The 23,054-nt window shown below is 36.0% G+C and overlaps 1 protein-coding gene and 1 long non-coding RNA gene across 4 annotated transcripts in view; one reads left to right on the top strand and one right to left on the bottom strand.

Moving 5' to 3' along the window:
- rimbp2b (RIMS binding protein 2b) overlaps positions 1 to 21,764 on the bottom strand; it is a 120,088-nt gene extending 98,324 nt beyond the window's left edge. For all 3 annotated transcript variants that reach the window (XM_015366315.2, XM_069181999.1, XM_069182006.1), the window contains exon 1: positions 21,621 to 21,764. The gene's annotated coding sequence lies outside the window, so the exon portion shown is untranslated. The remainder of the gene's footprint in view (positions 1 to 21,620) is intronic.
- On the top strand, positions 17,861 to 21,733 carry LOC107079776 (uncharacterized). Its single transcript, XR_001480692.2, has 3 exons — positions 17,861 to 17,955; positions 20,389 to 20,547; positions 21,654 to 21,733. It is a non-coding gene; the product is annotated as an uncharacterized lncRNA (long non-coding RNA).
- Positions 21,765 to 23,054: the final 1,290 nt, after the last annotated feature.

The raw sequence follows: 23,054 nt of genomic DNA, 5'->3' as shown, positions 1-23,054 counted from the left end.
GTTTGGTTATTTTTCATTTTGAGAGGGAGCACTGCTAAAACACTAGTTAGCAAATGAACACCTGGGCTAGGCTGCTTGCTATATATAAGGGCTTTAAAATGTACTAAAAAGGGGCTACTTGACTCTCACTATAGTGTTCCTCTCTGTTTACTGGTACATTGCTGCCTCTCACAAGACTCTCACACAGCCATTATCCCCTTTTTTCCTTAATACTAGACTGTGCTGTTACTAATGCTGGAAGCCAATGACAGTGTGACTATACAGTACGTCCTTTCAGTGTGCTCCTTCTTTCTGACTTTCCAACATGCCCACGCAAGGTCAAACACTAAGTTCATGAAAGACAGGCCCTACAGAAGAAGAGGTCCTTTCTCTTGTCCAGTGGTCACCACACTTCCCCATTGTGATGTTAAGTATGGGACCTGGCCTTATTCTCTGGTAAATCTTGCTTCTTTTAATAAAAAAATCAGTAAATTTCCCATTTTCAATAGTCTGAGTTTTGTATATCTTAATTTCTCTTTAAAAAGAATGTTATTTTGGATTAATGTGACAGCATAAAAAAAACATTTCTGTTTTCCTCATTGTAGTTATTAGTCTAATTCAGATGCAAACCAAAGACTAAAAATTATTTTAATGTGTGTGTACTGGAAGATTCAGTGTATCCTACTACATTGAGTATAAAGCCCTCAGTGTTAAAAGTATGGTAATGTGTATTATAAGTAGTAGGAGCCTTTACCAAATGTTTGCTCACGCAAACAGTTGATGTTGAAACACCTGTACTTTCAGTTGCATTGAGCTCAGCTTGTTTTTCAGGGGCAGTTAGTCGCCAGTTTCACAGATTTGTGACCCTAATGAACGTATTCTCACCTTTGGCCTGCCTGACCTTTTTCTTTCCTCATGAGTGCCAGTTTCTTCATATCGTTTGATAGACTTGGCCACAGGAGTTACTGACACTTGCAAAGTTCTTGTAATTTGTCTTAAAGATTGACCTTCATTTGGCAAAGTAATTATAGACTGTCTTCTCTCCTTGCTTAACTAGGCACATTTCGCCATGTTCATTTAGGAATTACAAACTTTTTCCCATGATCCCTATATTTATAGTAATCGTTGACCCTCACCTGGTTACCAATAATTGCTGACAAAAGGTAAATAAGTTAACATGCTAGTTAACTGTGAGAACATCTAACAAAGACAATTTAAAACTTTTAGTGTTTTAACACCATGTTATAACAGTACACATTTCTGACTTTTAACTAACCTGGGCTTCAGACTGAAATCTGCTTGGTGTTCATTTTATTGAAAATGAAAAATAACATTTTAAATGCAGTTCACTTACAATTATAAATACACATATAATGTAATTAAATATGAAGTGTTTATAGACATGTTTATAGACATGAAGTTTAAAGCACAGATAATCCTGAAAAACCTGGTTTCAAGCAGGTGTACTCAAACTTGTGACTGGTACTGTACATAATCACTGTAAATACAGGGAAAAAGTTATCTGCAATATGACAAGTCCTCACTCGATGCAAGTGGTAAGTAGTTTTTAATGCTACCCCTGATTACTCATGTGTATATTATAAAACCTGTGTTGTTTCCCAATATGCAAATTACTCATTAGCATCATATTAATAATGCATATAAAAACTCTGCAGCCCTTTAGTGAATGAAGCCCTAAGTCCCAAAGAAATTAAACTTGTTTTATCCTAATCATGGCAGTTAATGTAAAAAATCTGTATACACAAGGAAAAAAAAAACACTTTTTCCAAGCTAGCTTTAAAAACCAAAAAAAAACATGTTCATGAGTGTGTGGGGAGAATAAACCAGAACTCTTTCATATTGCACTTTCACATTCTGATTTATTTTTCTTGTCTCTATTGATTTGCAATCTTTTGCTCTATACGATGCTTCTTTAGCCCCAAGGACAAAATGTATGGATCAGTGAGTGATTTGTTAATGAAGGCACAAAGACAAATAATCTAGTTAAACAACTAGGCTTAATAAATTCAGATAACATGGTGAAACTCACTCCTAAATCTTTTTCACAGGGACTAGCTCTTACTGTAATTTTCTTGCTGTAGTTGCTTTACTTCATACAATATATTTTTTTAAAGAATGTAATTTCAGCAGCATGACCTGTGCTGAGTATTTTTTCAGTTACCTCTTCTGAGAGGGAAGTTAAGATATAATACCATGGAGTCTATATTAAAATATTTGGTAGAAGGATACTTTGTGAAAATTATATGATGATAAATTCGGCTGCTATAACTATAAGGTAGTGCAATAAAGAAACAGAACAATGTTCATCCACTCATCCCTTTTCTAACCTCTTATTTAATTCAGAGTTTCAGGGGAGCCAGAGCCTATCCCTGCAAACAACAGGTGCAAGGCACGATTCATCGCAGTGCAAAAAATGGTACAAAATCGTTTGGTAAAATCAAGTTAGAAAGTGGAAATTAACTGCACACTGAAAAGTAAAAAGAGTTATTAAAAATAAGTTCTGAAGACAACCATGCTTGAAGAAGATGTCACAGCTGATATTATGGGTTTTCACAAAACTTTTGTGAAACATCTACTTGTCTTTTTAGTAAACTGTTTACCTTACATTAAAAAGCCAGCTCAGCACAGTTGACTGAAAGCAGAATTCTGGATGAACAGACTACAGCACATCACGTTTTCATCAGGTAGGCAAAAATAAAAAAATACTGATGTCTTTTACTTGGTTAACTTGCTTAACCATTAAGCAAAGGGTGTGGGATTTAAATATGAGTAAGTTATGCTTCAGCTTTACAATTCACTAATACGAGCTCATTCAGAATATTGTCTTGTTTAGAAAGCAAATGAAATTTGCTTAATTTATCAGGATGGAGCTTCATAACAAAACTTCCCATTTTATGTTTGTAAAAATAATACTTTCATTAACAGGTTTTTAGCAGTAATACCTTGCTTGATACCTTTCACTATCCAAACCTGAGCAATGAGTATTCCCAAGCTCCAGTACCTATTTTACACCCTTACAAACAACGTATTTAATAATACATGACTGTTTGTATAAGGTCCATGTAGAGACTTCATTTAGATATTTTTGGAAATACTAATTAGGCATGTCACACTAATATTAACCCCTTTATATTCTCCTAGCTGTGACAATGAAACCATCAATTTTTAAAGCCTTCATTATGTGCTCTTTAAGTTAATGATGATTTTCTTTATTCTGCATGAGCTGCCATGGTTTTCCTCAGGGGGTAATAGATGCACAGAAGGCATGCGCTTCCAGAAAAATACATGTAACTTGGTTTAGCAGCAGCCATTTTCAATGCTGAAGATCCATGGCATTAAAACTAAAAGCTAAACATCCTTCTATCGCAAAATTGCAAAACTTTGTTAACCATTGTTTCCAGTCACTAAGGAAACATTGATGTTCGTTAGCTGACACAATATCAGCTATTGTTTCTGAGCAGTAAACAGTAATTTATAGTAAACATGTTTACTATAAATAAAGTTTAAATAGTCAAACAAACCAAGGAATATTAAGCATAAAATGTCAAAATAAGATTCATTTTTATAGTATATAATGTACCTGTTGCATTGTTATATTGCTGTATTCTACCTTACTTGAATGTGTACCCATGACAATAAGTGTTAACACACTGTTTGCTGTTTATTTTGTACTCCTGAGGCTGAGGACCTCCATCATTTCTTATTTCATTCAGCACTCCATCCTTAACAGAACTGGGAAAGGCACTGAGCACCTGGGAGTATCAAAGGAGTCAATCCCAAAAATCATCATCACAACTCTAAATAGTAAATTCAAAATTCTCATCTATTCATCTATTAAGCGGATAGACCAGACCCATGACAACAAAGAATAAGAAAAGCACAACATTACAAATAAGCAATAAAAAGGAAGAAAACATGAGTGATTGAAACTATTTACTTTTCCCCAAGGTTAATAGTTGAGTTATGAGTTTTGCTTCTTTCTTATTAACTATGAAATGCCAAGGACATTTCCCACCCTGTGTATAGATGATGACTTTGTAAATACGCTTTGTTTTAATTAGAACAAGGAGAGCCCAGGGCTGGATTAGGTCACATTTCCTATAGGCTAGTTGTTGTACTAGTCATAAATGTCACATTATATTATTTCCACCAAGGCTGACACTGAGGTGGCAAAGGCGCATATTTAATTACACATTGAAATAATAGACCTGAGTGCAATACATGAATCAGCAAGGTGTTCTGAAGAACGGCAGAATAATGTCATGTCCTCTTTGACCACTATAATTAGCAAGCAAGTCGAATGAAACATGGAGCCTCCCAAATCAGTATAGCCATCTGAGCATGGAATGTCCCTTTTCAAGGGCAGAAGTCAAAAAGAGAAAACTCAGTGTGCTGACTGATCTATTTCACATCTGACATCTTTCAGAGTATTTGTGATGTGCTGATGTCACAGCAAAAACAGATCTGCAGCAGTTATTGGGAAAAAGTCCTTGAAGCCAGTTTGACTATGATGGAGATCAGATCGCTTTCCTCATATAAAGTACAGTGACTTATTTCTAGCACCATTTTGGTCTTTGCAAGATTTTCCTGCGAACGGATGTTCTGTGCTCCCTCTACGCTGCATGTGTTAGAGGCCAGGCATTAAACTTTGAAGGCCTACAAGACATTTTAGGCCGTGTGCAAATTTGAGAACTAACAACTTCACTTCACCAAGGTATATATTGTGCTTGCAAACAGAACTGTGCAGTTTGAGAAAGATTCCTTTTTCAAACTGATTCATGAGTCCCTGTGTCACAAGTGCAGGTCTGCTTTTTACCCTATGTAAGAGAATTGGAAAATAATAACAATTGTAGTTACAATTAGCTACAATAGTTACAATTGTAAAATAGAGCGAACATTGATGCACAATACTGCAGTTATTGATACTGTGTATTTGGTGTTAACTTATTTTGTTTGATAGCCTGGATGAGGAGGACAGAACTTTCTACGACAAACCAAAAGGCTGCTGCAATTGGGTTTTGTCTTTTTCCCTGAACATGTGTTAACAAACTCCAGTGATCACTGCTGTTCTATTCTTTCAGCAGTCAGATGGTTCTGTCAGGCACGTCCTGAAACGTGCCAAGGAGATGGCCCCCACGTGGGATGAGGGTGCAGTGAAGAATCAGTCTTTCCTTTTACTTATTTACAGTACTAGCAGAGCAGGCTCGTTTTACCATTACCTGGACCTCGCTGGTGAGAGTTTGATGGGATCATCATCCCCCTGTGTCAATATTACATGCTAAAGGGTGGATTTTGTTCCCCACATATGCTCAATTTAATTCCACTCTAAAAATGTGATGAGATACCACATTTACCTCAGCACTTTAGATACTTACCTTCCTCTCTTGGGAAACCAAAAATAGCATGACCAAAAGGCATTTTTCGCTGTGGTAATTAAATAATATCCCTTTACATTAGGTTATTCACAACCTTCATCTCTAAAAATAAACAGCATGCCATGCTGCAGCCTGTGTGCTAGGTTTCACATAATTTTGTTTTTCTGTTCACTAAACATCAGATGCCTTTTTGTCTCAATTTATTAGTTACCAGTTATTAGAGACAAGATTTCAATCCACTGATAACAACTTAATTAGAAGCAGGAAATCATATTGCTAACACTAAATGACTAAAACTATGGTGGTTGAAATATTCAACTACATGATTTCCTATAGAATGAAACCACAGAGGAGCTAATCCTTTTTAGTTTATCTGTCAGCTCCTCACAGCCTCTTTAGCCACTTCAGAATCTAGAAAACAGCAGGCACGGAAATAACCTCTTCAAGTACCTATAGGTCGTGTTAAGATTTCCTTTGAACATTTAGAATTATGCCTTGTTCTCTCTTTGAATTGGTCACCTTGTTCGTGCACTTTCATCGCATGTTGTTGTTATCCTGTTTGAGTCAGCTAGACGGCATTCCTAATGATTTCATATCACATTAATAACAAGCAGCAAGGTAATAACTGCGTTCCTGCTTGGCTATTGATTCACATGTTTAAATGGAACCAAATACAGTATTGATTGGAACTTTAAGAATTTAAGAAATAGAATTCTTCACGCTTTCCTGCTCGTAAATTAGACAGGATTTGCTGGTTACACCATTCGTTTCCAAACTTCAAAGAAATCAAGCTGATCTTTATACCACTTATAATAATCTTAAGAAAAGGCAAGAAGAGTACCACACAGTCCAGTCAATGAACTAAACACAGTACAGGTCAGTAACTAAATCCTTTGTTTTAGATCTAGTACACGAATGCCACTCATTTGATTGAATAACATTGTAAAATTTGTTGAACAGTCATCTGTTCTTGAAGAAAATGAAAAAAACAGCATTAATTTTAGTACCAGATAAAAAAGATCTGTATTTCTTTGCTGGAAACTGCAAACAATAACAAGAAGACAGCATAGATTTACAATGCACATGACTTGCAATGTACTGTACACATACTGTACAATGCACCATGAGGTCACATCCATAATATTATCCATCAGACATACGTCACATTACTCACAATAGTGCAAAACAGCATTGCCTTTAAATTGTAAAGGACAATATATGATTAAAAATATTTGCAAGCACTTAAGGCAGTAAAAGCAAAATGAAGTACGAACGCTATGAAAGCAATGAAACGATTTTACTCCACAAAGAAGATGAGTCATGACAGATTGAATTGTCAGAATCTAACATCTTCTTGACATATCTGCTAAAACTGATTTCAGGAGAAAAGCTGGGAGAAATGGAGAGCTAAGTGACAGCGTGAGTACCCTACAGAAAAAAGCACTAATTGTGGGGAGAGGCAAAGGAGACACTAGACACAGTAAGGAGCCCGAAAAAACTGATAGACACTGTTTAGAGAGAGGGGGTTTGATAGCAACTCAATGCAGTTCTCCAGCTGAAACATAACTACTCTTCTGATACATATTTTATAATAACGTTTTATTATAAAATGCTATTTTACAGGACCTGGGCAGTTCACAGTCGTAATTTATTTTAGTGTGACTTGGGAGTAATATAATTTTGTTGTGCAGTGGTTTCACTTGATTTACATTACATTAGAGAGCCACATAATTATTTAGATGCACCAGCTATCAAGCTACCAGCTTGTAAAATATACAAGGATTAACAGACTGTAGGTGTTAGCTGTTTTGATATTAGAAGGCATTGGGTGAGTTATATCACAAACCACCACAGTATGCGCAAAGAGATTTTTTTTTTACTTCAAGAAAAATGGAAACATTCTTAATAAGATTGATATAAGTACTCTTTCACGAGGAAAGGCAGCAGCCAAAGTTTTGTAATAGTAGACTACGTTCATTTATTGAATGTAGTGAAAACTTTGGCTTAACCCACTTGGCTGAGGGCCACAGGATGAGGAGGCCGGGACCCCCATGTATGGTGAAAAGGTGACCAAGGGGCAGCTGCAGAGGTGGAGATGTGAACGCGAGCGAGGAAGAAGAGAGGGTGACATGTGGTACTGTATATATGTGGATTAGATGTATATTGCGACAGATGAGCTTAATTAGTTCAGCTGCCTTCATTTCTCCCAAACTTTTGTTAGAACTCCATTAGGTTTTACCTGTGACCCCATTTTGGATAAAGCCGTTAGAAAATGGTGGATTATTTAAATTAATATTAAATAATCTTAATATTAAATTAAGTAAAGCTGTCACTTTTTTAATATATAATCAAAATCATTCAGTGAAAAACTTTAAGAAACACTTCTATGACTCATTTTGGACTAAGTGCTCAGAGAAATAGTGCCATAACAAGAGAAGATAAGAGAAATAGCTCTCCACCACTACTACCTATCCCAGCCTCCAGAAACACGACTGGCTGGCCTCAACAGGCTTTACAGGAAATGAGAAGGTCACAGATCACATCAAACCTGCTGCCTGTCTTAAACCTGTCAGCTCTCTGAGAAAGAAAAGAGAGGCCTAGAAGGCAAGTAAATGCAGAGGCAAATTGGTATTTCATAGCTAGCTGTTTGCACTTCTTCACTGCTGTAGTGAAGGGTGAAGAAGAGCAAATTCCATCCACTTTCCCTCTAATTATATTTCCTTTCATTTATTTTTTATTATATCAGATTAAAGACTTTAAATTTCTATTCCCTTATCTTCATTATGAAAGATTTAATGTTCATTTTCAATTCAATTAAAAAATAACTGACAGCAATCTAAAATGCACTGCCTCTTGTGGCTATCCAAAGTCAAATGCAGACTTACCACATTCATTTTTAGACAACACTTCAATTTTCAACAAATGTTGTGAGTTATTTTTAAGAGAAGACAAAAAATGAAAGGTTGATATAATGTAAAAGTAGTTTATGGATTGAGATCCTTTTCATTAAATACCTAGTCTAGAACTGTGCAATATTGCACTCTGTACCTGGAACTGGGCTTCTGTTTAACTGTCTGCTGTCATTGGTAATTAGGAAGCACAGCAGAATTCACAAATAGAATTAACTTTAGGATCAAAAACATCTGAAAAAAACAGGTGGATTTTTTTTATTGTTACAAGCTGTCACTGGAACCAATGACCTCTGAAATGGAGGCAGAAGTCAAGTGAGGCCATTGGTGTGAAGACTTTCCAAAGGGAGCTGTAACCATTGCCTTATACCAATGCCATGTTTGTCCAGTGGGCGCAGTCATTCAAAACTGTAAAACAACACCATCCTCTATGACCGCAAGATTATTCTTGCTTATTAAATTATGCAGCCTAACAAATAAGTATCCTTTCCAGGCGTGTGCAGCTTTCCCTTTCCTGTCATTAACTATACAACTAGAAAACATTTAAATATTGATTGTGTATTTCCATGTTATCTTTACAGTCATACCAAAGTGCTTGAAAGCTATTCTGATCAAAATGAGCAAGCTACAGTATGTTATAACATTAGATTATCACACTGCAGAGTTTATTTATATAATAAAAATATGTTCTGGTTCAGACTCCATGCTTTAAAAAGTACTTCAGCGCAGCTTGAAGCAGAGTGTAATGTATCATCAATTTCTTTGCAAGGTGATTAAAATCTAAACATCTCTACCTATCTGTTTTATTTTTTTACGAAGCAAAAGATTTTGCAGGAGATCCAGAATCCCCATTACAAAATACAAGGAGTTTGTGTGGGTACGACATATCAGTTGCGTGCTATCTCCAGCCGTGTGAGGGTGCCACTTGAGGGGATAATCTAAATTTGACATACAGAGCACTTGGATGGATGACCTCAGAGAAAATCAGGTACGCTGGGAAGCTCTCAGAGTGGCTCAGCAGGAGCTCACTTTCTTCAAAGCTTAACCAAAGTCCCCGCATGGTGTTAAATGTAACTACTCTTTTAGAGATACTGACCCTCAGTGGAGGATTCAAATCAGCATCTGTTCTCCTCTCAGCAAATGCACCATCCCCTAGCAACCCTAAAAAAAAGACCCTTAAGCCACTTCTAATAATCATGGTGATGGTAAAGGCTTTTTCAATAAAATTATTTTTGTTTTAAAGGTGGGTGGAAATGAGGTCTGGGTTAATTCAGTTCTTACTTACAGTAGCTTATGTTATTATAAATAATACTTTTCGGATGAACTTTTAAACATGAACAGAGGCGGGTTTTTTTTAAGACAGAGCTAAGTCACAAAATCAGTGACAATGATTGCCTGTCAATTTTGTCAGTTTTTAGAGAACAAAGATTCAAGAATTTCATTTTTCCTTCAGTGTTTCATTTTGCTCTTGCATTAGTGAACTTCTCCTCAGTATTATTTAGCTACCTGCATATCGTCCTGTATCATTTTAACACTTGTGCGCATAAATATTAAAATATGTAAATGTTCAATTAAAATGTCTACCTGTTCATCTTCCAATGCAGTCCATCGCAGCCTTTTGCACTATTCACTACCTTAATTATTCTGTTGATTACATGGATAATGAATTAAATACTTATGAAGCTGGGTGGAGCAAAAATGCGCAGTGTATTGGATTAGAGGAGCCCTGAACCAGACTGTTCCTCACACTACCTTCCTGCTTGAGATCAGACTTCAAAATCTCACATTATCCTGCCAGACAAGAACCTAATTGCTTAATCTTGAATTCAAAATTTTGATCGTCTTAATTCTAAAAAAAAAACCGGAAATATAAGCACAATGTGATCTGTGTTTCTATTGGAAAATCATACTAATTAGCAATATCAGTGTTGAGGTAGCAGGGGGCGAAGTGGCTTACCAGAATGCAAACACATTAGGCTTCTTATGATTGAAAGAACATGATTTTCAGGTTCAAATGCATAATTTCAGATAAAAGTCCCTCTTTATCAAGGTTAATTCATATGCAATTTTTGTCTTTTACCCAACATTGACACTATACAGAACAGCCTAAACCTCATCTTCAAATTACTCAAGAAGAGACAAGTTGTATCTTTACAAGTATCTCTACAAACCATCTAATTCTTCTAATTATCAGTAACGGAGGAAACTGTGGTTAGATAAGTACAGTATTGGTGGTTCTAAAACAAATTACACAGAGAGAGTTTAATGGTTTGAAACTTTGAACAACTTTTTTGCTATCTTACCATAAATGTTCAGACCACTTTTACCTCAGAGCAGAATTGTGCCATGAAGATATGTCTGTGCTTTAACCTTCGTTACTTTGTGCCACTAGGCCTTGATTCCTTCTTAGATGATGTGCAGACGCATATTATCTTCTTAATTTATTTGGGGAATATCTATGTTCTTGGATAACTAACCAAGGAGAAGAAAAAAAGTAATACAGTACACAGTATGCTTAGAGCATCTTTAGTATCATTATGGGAATTCCAGTTGGTTAAAAACCTTTGGTGTGGTACATCCTTGACATAATAATGCTCACAATCATTAGCTATCATGTGCCAGGATATTACAGTTAAATTTAATTGCTTAATTTATTATATTACTAAGTTATAGCAGCTTACCTTCTTAATGGCACAAAGTTTTGATGTATGCTTGCTATGTATTGCAATCAGAAAACTGCAGTTGTATTACATACTAGGCAGACAATCATTCTGTTTTCCAATTTATTGTTACCAAACTTAAAGAGAGAATAAAAGCCAAATCTGGAACAAATAATTATGTTTTGAGGGTAAGAAAACCCTATACTCAAGATACAACAAATACTTGACAGAACTATCCTTAGAATTATGGGTGTGAGCTTCAAGATGTTGAGATTGAGATTTTAAAATCCATTAAAAAACTCTGTGTCTGAGAAATGCATACTTGAATTATGATTTTAGATTTCTTAAAACTTAATTCAGGTAATTCAGGTGACTACAGCTTGGAACACTAACTAGAAATTGATACTGATACTGGATAAAAGGTTTCTTTACCTTTCCTTTTACCTTTGCCTCGATAATCCTTCAAATCAATATTTAAATTAATAGACAAATAATGTTGATCACCCACAGTTCCTTTAATAGTGTTTAAAATATAGTCCTTTGTATATGTGTATTTCCAAGAAGAAAAGACCAGAACTATATTTTATATTCTGAAGATTAGATGCATCAAAATGTGGACAACAGCCATCATAAATTCAATCAAGTAGTCAGAGAGATAGTAACCTCTATATGTGGCCTTTTTTATAATAGTGCTTTGCGAAGTGACAGCCAGCTTAAAAAGCAGAGTTATTTATCACTCTGCTAACAAGCTTATAAAAAATAAATGAATATTTTACACTCTTGATAAAATGAGTTATATTATATATAATATTAAAAGCTACATTCTTTCAAAAAGAAAAAAATCAGGGCCATGAGCAGATTTAAATTTTAATAACTTTGATTTAGCAGAAAGAATTATTTGGCAGGAAGAATGTAAATCAAGTACAGCATGCTCCTCTTACTAGGAAAAGGAACTTTTGAATGTCTGTTCTTAACTCTGAGTAGAAGCCAAGACCTGAATTCACAGCTTTTGTCAAATACTATGCACTTTGTTTAAAATTAATGATGCTACACTTGTGTTTTTCCATCTTCTATGTTTTATGCTCTGGGGGTACATCGACGTGAATATATATATATATCACATATTGTATATGTGAAAATATACTGTGAGTCATTATGTATCAATGTGCTTAGTTTCCAGATTTCACAGTTGCAATCAAGTACATCTGCCAAAACACTAATGGTGTTAGCTTTATTATGTACTAATCTGCTTGATCAGTAAATACTATGCTTTCTCCCTGCACTTATGATATAGCCGGTTTCTGAGGTGGAAAGATAGTATTCCACTTATCTTCTGCTACATTTCAAATGAGCTTTACCCTTGCCTTACAAATGCTGTCTAAATGGGTCCTTTTCCCACTGGCTATGCACTTATTTAGCTAGAATTAAAAGATTATGTTCATTTCCAAGGGGGGGTCATTACTTAAAATACTGTATTGCCCTTTCCCTCGTTACTTCCCAGCTGCTAAGTACTATACCTGAGCAAACTCTGAAGGGTGAATATTACAGACCTGAAATATTATGTTAGAAACAGTATGAGTGTAAAAACAATTCACTGGGTGGGTTCAGTGTGAGAACGTAACTTTTCACTAGTAGAGATCACATTACAAACTAGGCTGGCAACAGTGTAAATGAATATTTTATATTGAATAAGAAAGAACATGTTTTCCTTCTATGTTAATTTCCTCTTTGCAAGGATTTTTACACAAGTACACAAGGATAAGATATTCACATAAGAATAACATGGAATTGCCATTTACATAGAGCCATCTGACAAACTTCAATTTGATAGTTAAGGTAGTTCCTTTACAAATTGGACTTTTGAATAATGCACTTGTTGGCCTATATTCACTTTAAATTAAGGAGACTATATTTCCAGTATATGAACAATGCTGGCATTTGAGATCAGCTGTATTTATAGTCTTGTACTTTACTTTAACATTTTCAGTTGTTCCATATAATTAAACATTCAGGACTGGGAATGTTTAAAATATTATGCATGCCATAATTAGAGACATAGCCTTAGAGGCTAATAATCAATGTATACACTGATGGAGGGTAAAAGAACTCCCCGCAGTTAAGACGTGAATCATACAGTTAAACGCACATTAATAAAGTATGTTGGTGGTTATTAATAAATAACATTTTTTTCACACATCCCTTTATATAATCTCTTTTTTTTTCTTTGCAGTCACTTCACCCCATAAGCATCAAATTTTATTAGCAGAAAGAGGGAATGCTAAATACTAAACTGTTTCCTCCTTTCCCTAAAAACTGCAGATTCAGAACCTTGTTCATCATCGCATCCGCCCCTTCTGGTCTTGAATGGCAAAGGCTGTGCTTTGAATTCGAGATATATTTGATGTCTCTGTAGGTGTCGTGCTAATGACTTAATCAGATTTGTGTTGAGACAGTCTGCATCCTTCGTGAAGCACTGACTGGTTCCAAGGCACCACAGAGCCAGGCTGCCCTGGCTTTCTAATGCAATCAGCTGCCAAGACACTGAGTACTCAGCAGCAAAGTCCTTCTATTATCCCCACTGGCTAGTGGGCTGGGATTGAACAGGGCTGTTATTTCATATAATACACTGGCACCGAATTTTGTTTTAAACACACAGACTGTGTAGTCAGTATACATACTGTATATCTACATTTCTAGCATATGGATGAATATATAAATCAAAGAGCCCTATTGCATCAAGGCCGCTGGCATAGAATTAAAGCTACAGATTAACCCCATGACTGCTTAGTACAGTTCCCACACTTCATGATAACGGAAAACTGTGGAATCTATATTCATAAAAAAACTAAATTTGGATCTGAATTTATAGGGGCGCTTTTTACATTCATATTAACACTAATGCTATCAATATAGAGATTTTATTTTACCTCCAGAGTGTTTACTGCTTAATGAAAGTTCTTAGTCTGAGAAAAAAGAGCTCTATAAGGACGAATAAGGTATGTGATCAATATTTGATCCTTTCTTTTACTTTCTCAAAGTTTTTACAAATACATCAAGCGTCATACTTGTTAGGTTCCCATTTTGAAAAATGTTTGGAAAAAAACAGCCACTTCACAAATTCTATTTTGCCACAGAAAACTAAGCAAAATTCTAGGTTTAACATTGTTGGCATAATCTTTTACATAGAAGTTTAACTACAGATTTAAAAGTCATTATGGAAATTTGCACCTGTAATACTAATTAAAAGACTGTTGGATAAAGCCCACAGGAAGATTCACTTCCTTTTACTCACTTATCATCTGGCACAGTCCATTTGGTTGATAATTACATTGTTTTTCATTGGAATTAAATGACTTAATTCCAAATAAATAATGAAGTTAATTTCTCACATTCAAATTAGGCTGAAAAAGAAACCAAAGGTGACACACCTGGATTGGTTAAGATAATCATTGCTGTACATTTAAAGTGAAAGAGGTTCAGTATTGTTTACAGAGGTCCTTCAACAATCACATTATCAAGAACCTTAAATAGACCTGCTTGGACAAAACCTGGGATGGTTACACAGGATTTATGAACCTGGAACTTATCCCTTTGTTATGAATGCCACAATGGCATTTCATTTTCTAAATGATATTAAAGTGCACAAACTCTTCCTAAAATCAGAGACTGCTGCTTGCCTTGTGATGATACAACTATATTCAGTTTTGAAAAATGCTTGTCGGGAGCCAGCAATCCGTTCAACACATTAAAACAAGGGATAATCAAATTATTTAAGCTGCAAAAACCAAGTGGTGTGGATGCCGAACTGGTCTAATTCCATTAAAAAGATGTAAACATTATCTGATGGAGGCTTGCATGTGGCAATTTGATTGCACAGCTGCTCTTAATGTTGTACATGTGGAAACAGCCTCGTCTGACAATGCAGTCTTTGCTTTAATGACACTCCTTCCACTAAACACATTTTACAAATGCTGCCTTCATGCATTTCAAATTGTGTGCAATATGAATATGAAAATGATTAGACAAGGTATTTCAAGAGAAGTAATAAAAATAGATAAACCCTTTAGGGGAAATCATTTTTTTGCTGCATCAGTATTTTGTCTTAATTGTGGGTTTAAAATGCTATAACATTTGCATAAGAAAGAAAGTGTTGCAGGATTAAACATTTTGATCACTACTGTGCTGATCAAATAGCCTGATATGTGGGGTGAAGTACCTGGCTCAACAGCAGTGCCTGGGATCTATGTAAAATGTAATTTATTTGATCGATCATTAATATGTTTACTAAGGGATTGTCAAGACATTTAGTCCATTTGGACCACCACTCAAATACTAAATTATTTCAATTCCTTTAACTCCTCCTATTACTTGTATTCTGGCTTGAGTGGAGTGCATTTTAAACAGAAACCTGCTGTCTAAGACTGGTCAGAAATAACTGTTGTACGTGACATCCCAGGAATAACTGAAAGGTGGTAATAACATGATCAGAAACAGCCACTGTGCCATAAGTGGAAGTATTTTCTATGATTCCAATATGGAAGTATCACCCACACATGATAATAATGTACTGTAGGGTGACCGTGGCTGTAGCTGGAATGTAAAACTCCCTGTAAGACTGCTGGAATTCAGGACTCTGTGGAGCATGCACCTTTTGTGCATCTTCCCCCAGTGCCCTCTGGAAATGGCATTTTTCTGTCACAAATGAAAGCTCATCTAAAATCTTCACTGAACTGCACTGTGACTCCTTGCATCCTTACACTTTGAGATTTATCAAGGTTTAAAATATCAACTCTGTATCCATATTATTGCCAAAAAATAATTCTGCGAAACCTGTTGAATACCCTAGGACCAACACACACAGACATGATTAATGAAGCTGTGTTACAGATTAAATAGGTAAACTTTCCCTTGCCTTGGAGGTGCAAATTAATGAATTTAAACATGTATGGGACCCATTAGAGGCTTGCTTGAATGGCACCAGAGACACAAAAATATTGTAAGAGAAATTTTGAGAGAGAGAGAGAGAGATAGTATCAAAACAAATGTTGTCCTCCAAAGATGGGGGGTTAGAGATAGGAAAAAACGTCCAAGTGCAAAACCGTAACCAGTACTCTACACTGCAGTCCCTAATTCGAATAACAAAACAAGCCTCCTCACATGGCTTGAGCACATGCATAGCCTAAGTTCTTTCTTTAAACTGTTCTGCTTAAAAACACAAAATAATTTGAGCTAAATAATTATTACCGCAGGATAGTTCAGACAGACAGCATATAGACCCTGAAGCTTTGACAAACCAGGAAAGCAGAACTTGTTTTGTGTTCTACCATTGAAAAAGGTTCTATGTATTACATGCAAGTCATAATTATGCATAATAAAATTATACATAATAGAGGCAGGTAACAGTTTTTGAATTGATCCTGATGTTTAATTATACACAGACAAAGGTTAGTAAAGAAGGAAAATTGATTCTGTATTCGTCTTGTGCTTTGCAATACTTCTTAAGAGCTAATTAAAAATGAACATGATGCATTTTTGCCAGCTGTCATCCATAATTCTCTTCTTTTGCATTATTTTCATTAATTTACAGCTCTCATGAGATGAACACTGTGACGCTGCAGAAAATATTAATAAAAACAAAACCACCCATTCATGCTTGTTTTGCACAGTAGTTATGAACTGTAGATGATAGAATTATTCTTTGCTGCATTTTTTATACAAAACAGGCACAGTACAGACAATGAAAGGGACACTGGTCTGCACGACTAACTGTTTTCCTTCAGGATTTTATCTCTCACAGGACCACTGATTTTGAAGGTCACTGTTCTGTAGCACAGCTGGCCTGCAGATGAGTCCATCATCAGCTTAGCATTTTACTCACAGCTTCAGCAGCCTGGTAGCTTTAATGATGGTTTAACTATTTTGCATGACTTACAGGCACAAACCCAGAATGCTGAGCAGAATGCACAGAGCATGATAGAATCATTTCGGTTGCATTTCTCCCACCACCCAGACACGTGAAATAACTGTGTTAAATGCTTTGTATTTTAAGATATTGTAGCATAGAAATATAGTATTAAGAATAAAGCCTTTAGACTTCCTGAAACAGACAAATAATATTTATTTGTCTAATATAGGCAACCTAAAGGGAGTATCCCAGTTAAAAAAACCTTTATAAGAAAAAATTGCATTATGTTGAATATCATATTTTTTACTTGCTGTTGGAGTTCTTTTGCTGGGTTTTTCGGTTAAGACTGTAGGTTGATTGCTGCAACAAGATAATGGTTAACTGCACTGCAAACTTTACAGATATTGAGCTCTCTCTCACTGCTGAAATTCTGACTTTAAAAATTCAGATATGAAGACATTTTCTAAAACAAACTCACCTAAATAAATATATGTAAGTAAATGATCTAATACAAAAAAACAATATTTTAGTGGGCCCATCAAAGACATTTGTCCATACTACTAAGGTTTTTTATTAATCAAGCAGTCTATTGTAATTGAATAGGAAACATAATTCAAAACACAAGGGGAAAACATTAGGGGAAATACTTTAAAAGTATTTAAGAAAGATGGATTGACCTGTATGGTTACTTATATATTACAGAGATCTGTGTGCATCTTTGGAATAAATACATAATTAAAACAATATTAATCTGGGTCATTAATATTATAATATGCAAAAAATATAAAAAAAACAATTATATTTTATAAAAGAAAAAAACATTGTAGTCTGTCAATTTTCTATTGTTACTTCATTCTTCTTAACACACAAGCATGTTGGTTATTGCTGTTACTATGACAACAGTTCCAACGGTTACCTAAAACAATGCTGCACTGTCAGGTGAGGATGTCATTATAATTCTGCTAGACCCTTTATCAGGTGCATGCAATTGATCTTTTTTAAAAACAAAACACTGATCTGTTTACTGCACACACTGCAAAACAGCACAACTTAATGACATTGGAACAATCACATTTGCCATGTCATGGTCTCCTAGCAACTAACAGGTAAAACGTTACAGCTTTGCAGCATACTCTTCTGTACCCGTGTTGTCACATTATGAGTAATGGAACAAACAAAGGAAATATTACTCTGTTAGGTTAAACTGATGCAGTATGACAACTCATTATTTTTCAGTCTGTCATTGTTTTGCTAACATCCAAAAATAATGTCTTTTCCAAAACATTGTTCTGAAACTTTCAGCTAGGTAGGCAAAATAGAACGATCGAGAAACAGACATAAGAGTATAGAGCAGTAGTTCTGTTATTCTGGTATTTGCTCCAGCAAAGTAAATTTCCTTTTGGCTCTTAAAAGATCTGGGTAATCGACACTAACAGTTTCTGAGTTTCAGAACTCCCGTCAGTCAAGTGCGCTGCCTGTACTGAACCCAACTGAACCTCTTACGAAAGGAAGGATAAAGAGCTCACTGTGGGTGCATCTGTTGCAGTGTCATTCCCACCCGTGTCTGTTCATCATCAATTGGCCAACCATCAAGAGCTTTTTAGTCAGAAATAATGGCTGACAAATTGTGGAGAGACTGCATCAGAGACTGTATGCTGAAGTTGTTAGAAACAGTACTCTTAAATAGGATATTTTTGACACTCTATCACTGAATTACTGAAGAAACAAGTTCAATAAAAGTCTAAGCAAGCTAAGCAATTAATCATGAATTGGCTCTGAGAATTTAGGAGCTTAGCTGGACCTCCAGGATTATGGTTGGGAACTACTGATTAAGAGGAAAACTTTGATAAGACAAATAATTGTACATTTTTGCCTTTTTTCAGTAATTTATTTTTTGCACAGAATGCACAGAGAATGATAGAATCATTTTGGATTCAATTCTCCCACCACCCAGAAAATGAAATATCTGTTTAACTGTTTAAACCTTGACTTTACCAGATAGAATACTGTTGTATACATATGGGACAATTATACTCACAAAGAAGTAAAATTATGACAGAGCCTTGCCCATGGGCTGAGGTTGCTACTCCAAGGCCAAACCTATTCCCTGAGCAACTCTAATGGCATCTAATGGCATCCAAATAATGTATCAAAAGCAAACTTCACTACATTTCCTGCCAGAGTATTTGCCAGTTCCCTCTTCACCTGGAAGAGGAAATGTTTTTAGAAAAGGCTACCTGGGATAAACCAAGAACCGAAGAAAAATGTACACACCTCTTTTTTCCTAGAATATGATAAACTGGAGTATTTTTTTTCAAGGTTCCAGGTGTATCCTGTTAAATCACAGGCAAACAGCTGGAAAATTATCACACATTTGCCTGTTCAGCATGAAAAATGTAACTGAACAAACAATACTATTTTTTCTATTGTGCTGAAACATATACCACCCAAGAGTAAAATACCCCATTTACACTATAGGCTCACCAATACATCTCCACTGGTGGCATTTTAGCTGTGCAGTTACTGCCTTATTTAGCAAGAAAAATAGCTGGTAAACATAACATAAAGACTATGGCAAAATGTTTTAGTCTTGTTTTTTATGAACATAAAATATAATATGATTTTAAAAGAACAGGAGATCATTTTGTTTGATATAGTGCGACTGACTTTTTTTGCAGTTAGTAACTGAAGGCATAACAATATTTAGTGGATCACAACCACAGATGCATATTGCCTGAGAACAGGGTATAGTAAACTGCTGAAGCTTGCTTTGCTTATAGCTCAACTATACGGGTGTTTAACCTTAATACACCCTTCTGAAAAACAAAAAAACAAAACACGAATGATATAAAACAGATCTACCCCTATTTTATTACATGATGGAGGAAGAATAGCCATTTTCCCTTCATTTTGAGTATAATAGACATACTCAAAGGAGTATGATGCAGTCCATCATTAAATGACATTAATAGCATACTGCAAAAGAATAGCACTGTGAAATGACAAGACAAGGACTGTAAATTAAATTAAACACATGCATTTTACTTACTAGTGTTCTCTCTGCTCTTTGCTTAAGCTGTCAGGCAGAGCTGAGAATTTCATTCCTAGTCAATATCTTTCTCTACCAAACTGGACAGAGGAAGAGCCCTCACTGCTTGGTATTATGGGAGAGGATGATAATTGTCTCATAATCAGAACTTGGCTGCACTCATTTAAAAGTACTAATGGGAGAATTAAGATTCTCAGGGAGTTCTACAGTAAGACAGACTCCTATATAGCAGAAAGAAGAGGGGCTGACATATGCCATGCATTCTGAAGACTTTCCTAGATTTCCAAGTAGTACTTGACTACAAAGACTATTAAGCACATTGCTCAGATGTACAGATGATTGAATTAAAGATCTAAACATAAACAAAATATTTGAACTATTAGAGCACACACTGGACAATGCAGTACATCATTGCTTTTGAGGAGCTTCCCTTCATATAAAATGCTAGAAAACAGTAATTAGTCAAATGTAATGAACTGCACTTCTACAGAGATTGCATCCCAAAGGATCCCAAAGTTATCTACACATCAGAAAGGATCCATCTCATCTTCCATTGAAGGGCACACCCACCAGGAGGAAGTGTGGCAGCCATTCTGTGCCAGCAACCCCAGTGCACAGCTGATTGTGGAAAGAGATGTTCCTTTACAAGGTGAATTACGGAGAAGCCAGGACATAAGGAATCAAACTCCTTTTGGATCTTTAAAGACCAAGCAGGCAGGACTTCAAGTTCATGTCTTGTCCAGATGTTTCCACTGCCTACAGCACCAGTTCTCTGATCACCCCATGGGGGCACTGGTCTGGAAACTGTGGTCCAGAGAGACAAGAGTCACCTACAGGGCCTTGAACCAGCAACCTGACTGCCCCCATCAAAGTCCTGTCCAGCCACAACCTTCCTTGGCTTCTGGGATTTGACAGGATCAGGCTAGAGTGGTAGAACGCTACTGTTATGAGGATTATAAAGAACTTGCTTGTCTGATGTTTCTACTGCTTTACTGCATTGCTTGATCACTGCTCAGTAACATACCTAGGACAAGAGTGAAGCCCATATTAAGAAAAACATTTAGCTGGAGTAAAAGTATATACTGTACATTTATGCTTCTCATAGAAGCGACAGGTGAAGATCTGCTGTTACTACAAGTGATTTGTGGAAATCACTCTGTACTAATAGTAGACAAATGGTTCTACAGTACAATAGTACTACCAAATATGAAAATACATTAAGCTTTTAAATAGCATTCTACTGTATTTCTAGAATATCCTCTTAGGTTTTTTTAGACTTACTATAGCCCACAGAGCTGAGGAATACATTAGTCTCAAAGGCTTGTTATGCGTTATCCCCGCTCTGTATACCCTTACGAAACAGCACCTTTCATTTTGCAACTGGTTATCTTTTTCATTAACTGTCAAAAGGCAACCCTTGACTTCCAAAATGCTGTCACCTCCTACACGGATGTAAAGGTTTGAAACCCATTTTGATCTTTCTAGCAATTAAAATTCTTGCAGATCTCCGACGTCTTTTTATTTGATATTCTTCAGGCAGCACCATTCAGATTTACAAATCGAACACAATCCAAAATACAAACACAGTACTGTGGCACTTTTCACAAGTTATGAAACTGCTGTTTCAACAAAACCAAAGCAACTGTTCAGTTTGAAGAGCACTGACCATGAAAGCCCAACTATACTTAAAATATAAGATTAAAACAATTTGAAATGACTCACCAGTAATTTATATTGTTTCCTCTCTTGGTTCAGATCTGCTGCTTCAGACTTAAAGGCTCTGCTCTTTTCTCCTAAAAGCTGGACCCCATGAACTTTTTTTACTGTTTCAGCTGGGAGCTGCGGGAGCTGAGCCTCATTTTTCAGCTGCTGGGGGACAAAAAAAGAAAAATGAGGAGTGAGCTCTTGAACTTTTTCAGTACCAAAAGCAAGGTGATCCACCCACCCATGGTCCTGTGGAGAAGGTTTATGATCGTGTTTATCTACCCAACCATGGCTCATCCTGAACATATTTCAACAAACAAACTTGATAACTAAGGCAATAAAGCTACCGTAATTGGGGTTATTCACATGCAAAAACATATGGTGTTATCTGCACAATGGTTTATGAGCCAATTGTAATAAAAAACAGCAACTTTTAAACAATTTTCCTGGAAAACATTTATATAAATGTTATATAAACAGTATATAAACAGTCTCTTTATATTCTTGTAGAATCCAGCACCAAAGAAACACAAGAAAGAAACTATTTGCAATGGGAAGTACTTGTAAGTCCTATTTATATTCAATTGTCGCCTCAGTTACTATACTGTAAATCTTTATTGCTACAAAGAGACTTCTATCGACACTGTTTACTTCCCATAGAGTATTAAACAAGCTGGGGGATAGGTGAAAAGACAAGCTTCTTAATTCTTTGAACCCACTTATTATATGTGACCACTGGTGAACATGGCTTTGTGATAGTTCAGGTTGGGTAGCTGCGTCAGCATGTGTAGGCTGCAAAGGAACAAGTAATAGGTTTATTCCATGCTGAAAAAAAGAAGAAAGAAAACAATGTTTCGGCCATGGAGCCTTTTTCAGGTGTGAGAGAGACAAGGCAGTAGGCAAAGGTAATGTAGTGGGAGAACAAAAGCTGGGAGAGAGGAGGAGCGAGAGGTGGGAGCAGGGGACAGAAAGAGAGGCCAATCAAGAGGTGTGAAGTCAGGATAGGTGTAGAGAGGAGTGAAATGAAACCTACAACGAATAGAGAGAATTTAGAAGAAAAGTAGTCAGTCGTTAAGAGAAGGGAGAAGGTGTGATCCTAGCTGCAGAATAATTTTGGTTTCGGTAGTCTTTCTGATGTATGAGTTCGGAAAACCGTCTTTGAGAACACAGGAAAGATTAGAGTGGTCATGGCCGTCAGTGGTGAAATGAGAGCAATTAATTTAAACAGCAAAAAAAGAAAAAAAGATTCGGTTTAGGTGCAAAATAAATAACATCTAAGAAATCCCAGTTTAGTTCATGTTGCTGATAAAGCATTGTTTGCTGGAGATCAGCAGGGGTTATAAAGTCAGGCAAAAGGAAAACATGTGATTATAATGTCACACTACAGGTTGCACTCAAACTCCAGCTGTGAGATTTTTTTAGTATTACTGTCTGTGTTTGTATTGTTTATAA

The sequence above is a fragment of the Lepisosteus oculatus genome, chromosome 22, assembly GCF_040954835.1.
Source record: "Lepisosteus oculatus isolate fLepOcu1 chromosome 22, fLepOcu1.hap2, whole genome shotgun sequence".
Taxonomy (NCBI): Eukaryota; Metazoa; Chordata; class Actinopteri; order Semionotiformes; family Lepisosteidae; genus Lepisosteus; species Lepisosteus oculatus.
This window is presented reverse-complemented; position numbering and strand designations above follow the sequence as displayed.